Source organism: Chelonia mydas, chromosome 3, assembly GCF_015237465.2.
Source record: "Chelonia mydas isolate rCheMyd1 chromosome 3, rCheMyd1.pri.v2, whole genome shotgun sequence".
In the NCBI taxonomy this organism is placed as follows: domain Eukaryota; kingdom Metazoa; phylum Chordata; order Testudines; family Cheloniidae; genus Chelonia; species Chelonia mydas.
In genome coordinates this window covers 13,203,496-13,211,237 of record NC_057851.1, presented here as the reverse complement: position 1 = coordinate 13,211,237, position 7,742 = coordinate 13,203,496, and the positions used below count along the sequence as shown (strand labels likewise).

General features: G+C 47.0%; 1 long non-coding RNA gene across 1 annotated transcript; it reads left to right on the top strand.

The window, feature by feature from the left end:
• The first annotated feature begins 242 nt into the window (after nucleotides 1-242).
• On the top strand, nucleotides 243-4,096 carry LOC122464902. Its single transcript, XR_006289322.1, has 3 exons — nucleotides 243-351; nucleotides 1,106-1,342; nucleotides 3,648-4,096. It is a non-coding gene; the product is annotated as an uncharacterized LOC122464902 (long non-coding RNA).
• The last annotated feature ends 3,646 nt before the right edge of the window (nucleotides 4,097-7,742 follow it).

The window sequence follows — 7,742 nt, the reverse complement described above, 5'->3', positions numbered from 1 at the left end:
ATGTCCAGTTTTTGATCTGTGGCAACCCTAAGCGGAAGGAAGGAGGCAGTACAGCAGCAGTGGCCGCTGCCACCTCCAGGGGTCAGGCTGCTCATGTGGCTCACAGTGGCGTGCGGGGGAAGAGGCAGAGAAGGGGGCAGGGCCTCCGGGGTCTGCTTTCCAGCCCTTAGGAAGGTGGCAACCCTACTACTACCTGCTTCGGCACCACTGTTAATGCCTCATCTTTCTTTGCATTCCTCCAGGGTCTGGGTTCGACCCCAGCCACCTAGAATTAATGTCCTGGTAGGTGGTGGAATGACTCAGCAGAAAAGAAAATGCATAATTACAGTCAGCAAATTCACTTCCTTCTGGGTCGGTGTTTATAATACCCCTAAGTCGGGGCATGGAGTCCTACCTGCCCAAAGACACTCTCCTCCGTAATTGCTTCCCCCAAGCAGCCAGCCTTGTAATACTTCCCCTGAGCACCTGTGCAAAGTGAGTAGGAAGCTGAGCTGCAGTTAACTCTTTGTTCACCAGGGCTAGGTAGTACTCCTGCACCCTGGCACATGGACATCTTAAACAGAGGTTCTAATGTGACCATGGTAGTGGTGCCTAGCACAATGAAGTCCCAACCGCAATATTAATGTTAAATAAAAAATACTTTGGGTGGAGATGGGCAAACCCCATCAGTTGATGTTTTGTTTTCCAAAATCAGGGGTGTTGAGATCCAGGGTCTGTTTTATCTGAGTCTCCTAAACTTGTGTTGCAGGGATGGGGAAGGATTGGAAAATTGGTTGGAGATTTGGTCTTTTCTCTCCAGTTTTGAACAAGTATTGCAGAACGAGACAGTGGTTTCTTTGCACTCAGAGCTGCTGTATATTTGGTGAGAGCTGCAACACGGGTATTTTCCTATGAGAAACACAAAATGAGCAAGTATGGAAACTATCTCTCACACACACACACACACCCACGAGCCTCTAGTGACGTACCTCTAGAGGAAGCATCCTTGGAAGCTGGTGCATGGGATGATGTTAGTTTTCACCATCAGCAGTTTCTGTTCCTCATGTTTCTATAACTGAACAAAGTCTGTAACTTTTTTGTTTTGTTTTGTTTTATTTTATTTCAGGGAACAAATGATTAAGTCAGAGGCATGTGGCCCATAAAATGAAATGACGACATGCAAATGGAAAGGAGCGTTAGGAACAAATACAGCTTGAACTGCTCTGCAAGACCATCCAACATAGTGATCATGATCCACTGCAAAGGTTCACTTGGACTAGCAGAGAAATGCATTCAGACCACTCTAATGTACCCTAGCGGGCCAGATTGGCCCACAGTGGGCCAGCATCAGAGGAGTACCAAGGTGAGAGTTGCGCCCTGCAAATAGCAGCCACATGCCACTTCCTTTAATAGTCGTGGCTGCTTTCCCCTTGATTCTATCACCTTCACCTGTTACCTTTGGGTTACAGTCCCTGGGTTCTCGGTCTGTTCCCTGTTTGCACAGGGTCTGTCCCAGGCCTCCTTCCCTGTAGAGTTCCTCTGTCTTATCCCTTCTAGTCCGAGCCAGGAATTGATCTGCTCAGGCCCTGCAGCTTCTTTAAACTGAGCCTGCTGTGCTCTGATTAGTTGCTTCCCTGCCCCTTTTCTAGGCAGGTCTGGAGGACCCACTTTCTGGGGCAGAGTGTGATAGGACTGTGAGACATCCAGCAGGAGGCCTCAGAGGGCCCAGAACACTTTGTCACAGTATCTAGAAAAATAGTTGGACTGGAGCTGATCCTAAACTAGAAAGCTATGCCAGACATCACTTGAAAGGTAATTAGTGTCCAGATTTCTAATAAAGTGTCTTGAAGCTACGCCAGTTTATACCAGCTGAGGATCTGGCTCCTGGATTTTACTTTTAATACTTTTATTTTTTTACCTTCAGTCCTCTTTAATGTAATAATTTCTTATATAGGTAAATTCAGGCATCCTGATCCTCAGCTGGCTTAGATCAGCATCGCTTCCAGAGACTAGACAACAATTCTTCAAATGACAAATGGCACAATCCAAGATGAGTTCAAGTCCAACTATTCATACATATACACACAAAGTGCCCAGATTATGTCCCAGCATAATCTCAAATGAAAATAGGTAGTTATAGGCTATCGGGAAAAAGCTGTGCTAAATGGCTGACAGCTGTCTGTTTTTGATCCAGTGGGTTTGTGTAGATCACAAATGGCTACTTAAGTTCTGATGCAGACTCAGGTTTCTCGGAGCTTGACACATTCTGGTTAGGGTGCATTCGGCATCCAAGCTTTGACGGGGAGCTGACTACTGCATATATCATGACTCTTCACTGCTTCCAGCTGGCCACAGTAGTGCTGGTATTGGCATCAGTGGCTGGATTTCAGATATTGTCATGAGCGGGCGGGGGGGCTTAAGGCTGCTCAACCTTGCTTCCCAGCTGAAGGAATGGCCTGAGTTCTTTTGCAGAACAAGGAGAGAGGGATGAGTAAGTGAAATAAAATAAAGCAGTCCAACAATATCATTAAAAAAAGGATGTATCATGTTGACTATGAGAACATGCGACTCAGACAGCCAGACGTGAAAATTCCTGTAAACCTCCAAACGCACACTTTAAACAGAATTCTTTTGGCTTCCCAGCATGGCTTAATTTTATGATTCCATGACTCATTGGAAAGCCAAGTCTTTAGACCTAGTGCACCGGGACCCTGTAAACACTGGTTATCGATGCACACACAGAGGAAAAAGAAGGGGGGGGAGAGGGTTTGTTGCTACCAGGTTTTGTTGCTTTTTTTTCTTTCTAGAGGTTTTGTAAACATGTTTCTCTCTCTAAAAAAAAAGATTGGAGTGGAAGGGTTAACAGAGGTCATGTTAGTTTAAAAAATTATGGTTAACCTTACAAGTTGGGTTGCCTTAGGTCATGGTGATACAATTCCCTTCCCTTGTCCTGTGAACTAGTGGTTCACAAAAATTCCACTAACGTGGGGAAGGAAAGGGGCCTGCCAAGTCCCTGAGCAATACAGAACAGACTTACCTGTTTTTATACACTGCTTAACTAATTATTTTAAAAAGAACCAGCCAAGTTGGAACAACTACCTTTTTCTTCTCGAAGGAATATTTTCCCCAACCCCTCTCTTCCTTCCCTCCCCCCACTTCTTCTTCTTCTTCTTTTTTTTTTTTTACTTCATTGCTTGGCTTGGCATTTGGAACAGGTTCTCGATACCTGACACCTCTTGAAAGTGTAGTTTGGCAAACAGGAATTGAGATCGGCTCCAAAAGGTCCCTGTGCTGGGGTTGCTGTGAAAACACCTGGGTGTCTCTTGTGCCGACAAGAACCAGACCCCGTTCTACAGAAATAACTACCCCCCTTCTCCCTTCCGTGTCCACCCCCTGCAAGCTCCTCAAAAATAAAATGCCAGCACTGTTCCTTTCAGGGAGTTTTAGGGGACTGTGAGGGGGATGAAAGCCATTTCAAAAAAATCTTGGAGAAAGGGGGTTTCTCTTGCAGCACTTATATTTGCTGTTAGTTTTCCCAAACTCAGAACGAATTAAGAAGCTCCTAGCAATTAGAACAGAAAACTTCAAAGTGCAATCAGCAGTTCTTAACAGAATATGGGTTTGGTTTTTTGCTAATCCTGCTGCCTTTTCTGGGTTCATCTCTGCAGTGTGCGTTTTCCAAGGCCAAGATGTTGGGCTGCTTTTCAGCTGCACCATATAAAATAACAAACACGCAGTCTAAGGAAAACAATTTTTAAGACACCGTGGAACCCACTTTAATGAAGAAAACTGTTAAAGGCATAAAAACCCTATGTGCCAATGGCTAAACGTGCTGGAAGTGTGAACTGTTAAACCACCAAAATTGTTAACACATCATACTGCTGGGCAAAAAAATGAAAAGGGAGCGAAACAGTTTTCTAACATGCGACCAACGTTGCCTTTATTGTTCACATTCCTGCTGACATAAAGTTTCCTGATTTGTCCCTTGAGTTCAGAAATACAGTGAAAGCGGGAACATTAATTGTATCTGCCCTGATAAACTGCCCTCCCTGCTCATAGCAGCCAAGAATAGCGCCAAGGACTGGGTAGAGGGGTTGCCCTTTTAGATTCAATGTAATGAGTAAACAAGTTTTTTTTTTAAAAATGATCAAAAATTGCACCGGAATCTTTTTTGGAACTTTGAAAAAAAAATCTTTTTGGGGGACAGGAGGGGGATGCTTGAATTTTCAAATCCCTCTGCACTTTGTGGTTTTATTTGGGGCTGATGCCGATATGCCCCACACTCTTATGGTATTTCTGGTCCCTCCAAAGTACAGGAACTCTCACAGAGAAAAGCCTGTTTTCGCGAGAGGTCCAAAAGGAACAAGATTGATAAGCTTCCAGACCTGCGGCTCTGCTGGTATCATGGCACCTGGATCACTGCCTCACTTTGAAATAAGAAGAACTAAAAATAAGTCCATTGAATTTAGCTTCATCCTAATCCTAACCTACCTGCTGTTCACAGCTTTTGTTTCCAGAGCTGGCTGACATTTTTCTGTTGAAACGTAATGAAATGTGGGTTTTTGTCGAAGCTGAACATTTTCACAGAAAAACTTCAGTCTAGATGAATTTTTCTGCCATTTGGGAGAAGCCAAAACCTGAACATTTTTACCAAAAACCTGAATGTTTTTAGCAAAAAAGTTTCTGAAAACCAAAAATGTTAACCGAACTTGGTTTTAGAAAACTGAAAATGTTTCTTTTTTCTTTTAATTAAAAGACACTAGGGGAAATTTCAATGAAACAAACAAAATACATTTTTAAAATTTCCTATGAAGAATATTTTTGACCATCCCTATTAGTTTCACAGAGTTGTTCTTAAAATCAAAGCATCCCTGTGGGGCAGCTGCTGTATTATGCACATGTGGCAGTTCCAGTAGGGGGGCTCTAAAGCAGCACTAGCGTGACCTTGGGAAGTCACTTCACCCCTCTGTGCCTCAGTTTCCCCCTATGTAAACAAGTGATAATGTCCTAGGTCTACACACCAGCTGGGAGCATTCTTCCCAGCATGGGTAGACAGATGTATGCTAGCCATGCTCGAGCAACCTTACTAAAAATAGCAGTGCAGCAGCTCGGGCTAGCTCCCCAGGGACGTCACAGAGGCTCAGGGTGCTTTGTACTCAGGTGGCTAGCCCAACCTGCCATCCATGCCACCGTGGCCACGCTGTTGTTTTTAGCACTGTAGCCTGAGCAAAGCTAGCTCATATCTGTCTTTCCACGCTGGGAAGCGTGCTCCCAGCTGCTGTGTAGACATACCCTTTGTAAAGCACTTTGAGATCTCTGGATGACAAATGCTAGGTAAAAACTAGGTGGTGTATTATTTTTATTATTATTGTAGAGCAGCTGAGCTGCCACAGCACAGTACTGAGTGTCACAGGCTGGCTGGCCTTTCAAGGCAAGCTGGGTTTATCTTTGCCTGGGACCAGACAGCTGTCTCCCAGCTGAGTGTGATGGAGATTTAATTATAATGACCAACCTCAGCTGCAGAGGGATCAGAGAGAGGCCTCCTTAAACAGAGCTGTGAGTGCAGTTGGAGGGCAGTGACCCAGGAGAGAGGAGCAAGAGGAGACCCAAGTGAGGTGGAGGTGGAGGTTAGGTTTCTCGGGAGCAAGCCTTGCTGTAGGGCCTGTGAGGAGTAGTGAGATCCTGGAGTTAAACTGCTCGAATCTCTGGTGAGGGGAAGCAGTGAGGAAAACATGATGGGGCAGAAGCAACAAAGGAGAAACTCTGCAGGGCCCAGATATAAAAGCAAACGACTTCAGGGTAGCCCCAGAGGGGCAGAAGAATTTATTTGGACTTACACTTGGACCTTTTGTTACCCTGGAAGGGCGTTGGACTTTTAAGTGACCTGAGTGGAGAGCCAGGCCATGGAAGACTTGGATAGAAACAAACCATCATGGGGCCAAGAAGGTAGCCACCAGGGTGGGTGCTAAAGGGGAAATTTGCTGTAACACTAGGACCTGATGCCTGTGGGCGCTATGGCAGTAAGAGCAACTGTTTATGGTAGTATTCAGAAGTGTCCTTAGTTAATAGGGTGACAAGGTGAATTGCACTAACCCAGTGGTCCCCAAACTTTTTACCTCATGCCCTTCCCCCCCCCCCCCTGCCGCCCCGCTCCTGCCCAGCAGAGGTTGGGAGCTGTGGCTGGGGCCAGGAATCAGGGGCCTAGGCCAGGGCTGCAGCTGGGGGCGGGTCTGTGGCTGGGAGCAGGGCTGGAACTGGGAGTGGAGCCACAGTTGGGGCCCAAGGCTTGGGGTGGGCCTGGGGCCGTGGCCAGAAGCAGGCCTGGCCGGTGGCTGGCAGCTGGCAGCCGAGGCTGGATATGGAGCTATCGCTGAGTCGGGAGCCAGAGGCCAAGGCCAGAGCCACAGCTGGGGGGCAGGGTCGGAGCTGGGGTCGTGGCTGGGGGCGAGGCCAGGAGCTGAGCAATGAGCTGGGGCCAGAGCAGAGTTGGGGGCAGAGCAGAGCTCAGTGATGCTCCCTCCCTGCCCCCCGTGAGGGCTGGCACAGGCCTTCCATGCCTCCCCCCCCAAACATTCCTCCATGCCCCCTTAGTGGGGTGTGCCCCAGAGTTTGGGGACCACTCCACTAACCCGAACTAAAATGCTGACACAGAGCTGCCAATGCTCCCAAATACTGGCTGCTTATCTTGCAATCAAACTCTACAACTTTTGAGTTTGCTCACCATTAAAATCATAGAATCATAAAATAACAGAGTTGGAAGGGACCTCTGGAGGCCATCTAGTCCAACCCCCTGCCCAGAGCAGGACCAATCCCAACTAAATCATCCCAGCCAGGGCTTTGTCAAGCCTGACCTTAAAAACTTCTAAGGAAGGGGATTCCACCACCTCCCTAGGTAACGCATTTCAGTGTTTCACCACCCTCCTAGTGAAAAAGTTTTTCCTAATATCCAACCTAAACCTCCCCCACTCCAACTTGAGACCATTACTCCTTGTCCTGTCATCTGCTATCACTGAGAATAGTCTAGATCCATCCTCTTTGGATCCACCTTTCAGGTAATTAAAAGCAGCTATCAAATCCCCCCTCATTCTTCTCTTCCGTAGACTAAACAATCCCAGTTCCCTCAGCCTCTCCTCATAACTCTTGTGTTCCAGTCCCCTAATCATTTTTGTTGCCCTTCGCTGGACCCTCTCCAATTTTTCCACATCTTTCTTGTAGTGTGGGGCCCAAAACTGGACACCATACTCCAGATGAGGCCTCACCAATGTCGAACAGAGGGGAACGATCACATCCCTCGATCTGCTGGCAATGCCCCTACTTATACACCCCAAAATGCCATTGGCCTTCTTGGCAACAAGGGCACACTGTCGACTCATATCCAGCTTCTGTTCCACTGTCACCCCTAGGTCCTTCTCTGCAGAACTGCTGCCTAGCCATTCGGTCCCTAGTCTGTAGCAGCGCATGGGATTCTTCCGTCCTAAGTGCAGGACTCTGCACTTGTCCTTGTTGAACCTCATCAGATTTCTTTTGGCCCAATCCTCCAATTTGTCTAGGTCCCTCTGTATCCTATCGCTACCCTCCAGCGTATCTACCACTCCCCCCCAATTTAGTGCCATCCGCAAACTTGCTGAGGGTGCAATCCACACCATCCTCCAGATCATTAATGAAGATATTGAACAAAACCGGCCCCAGGAACAATGTGTGGACAAAATACTCCTGTCAGTGACAAGGCAGTGAATCTGGGGAATGAATCTCTTGACCTCAAT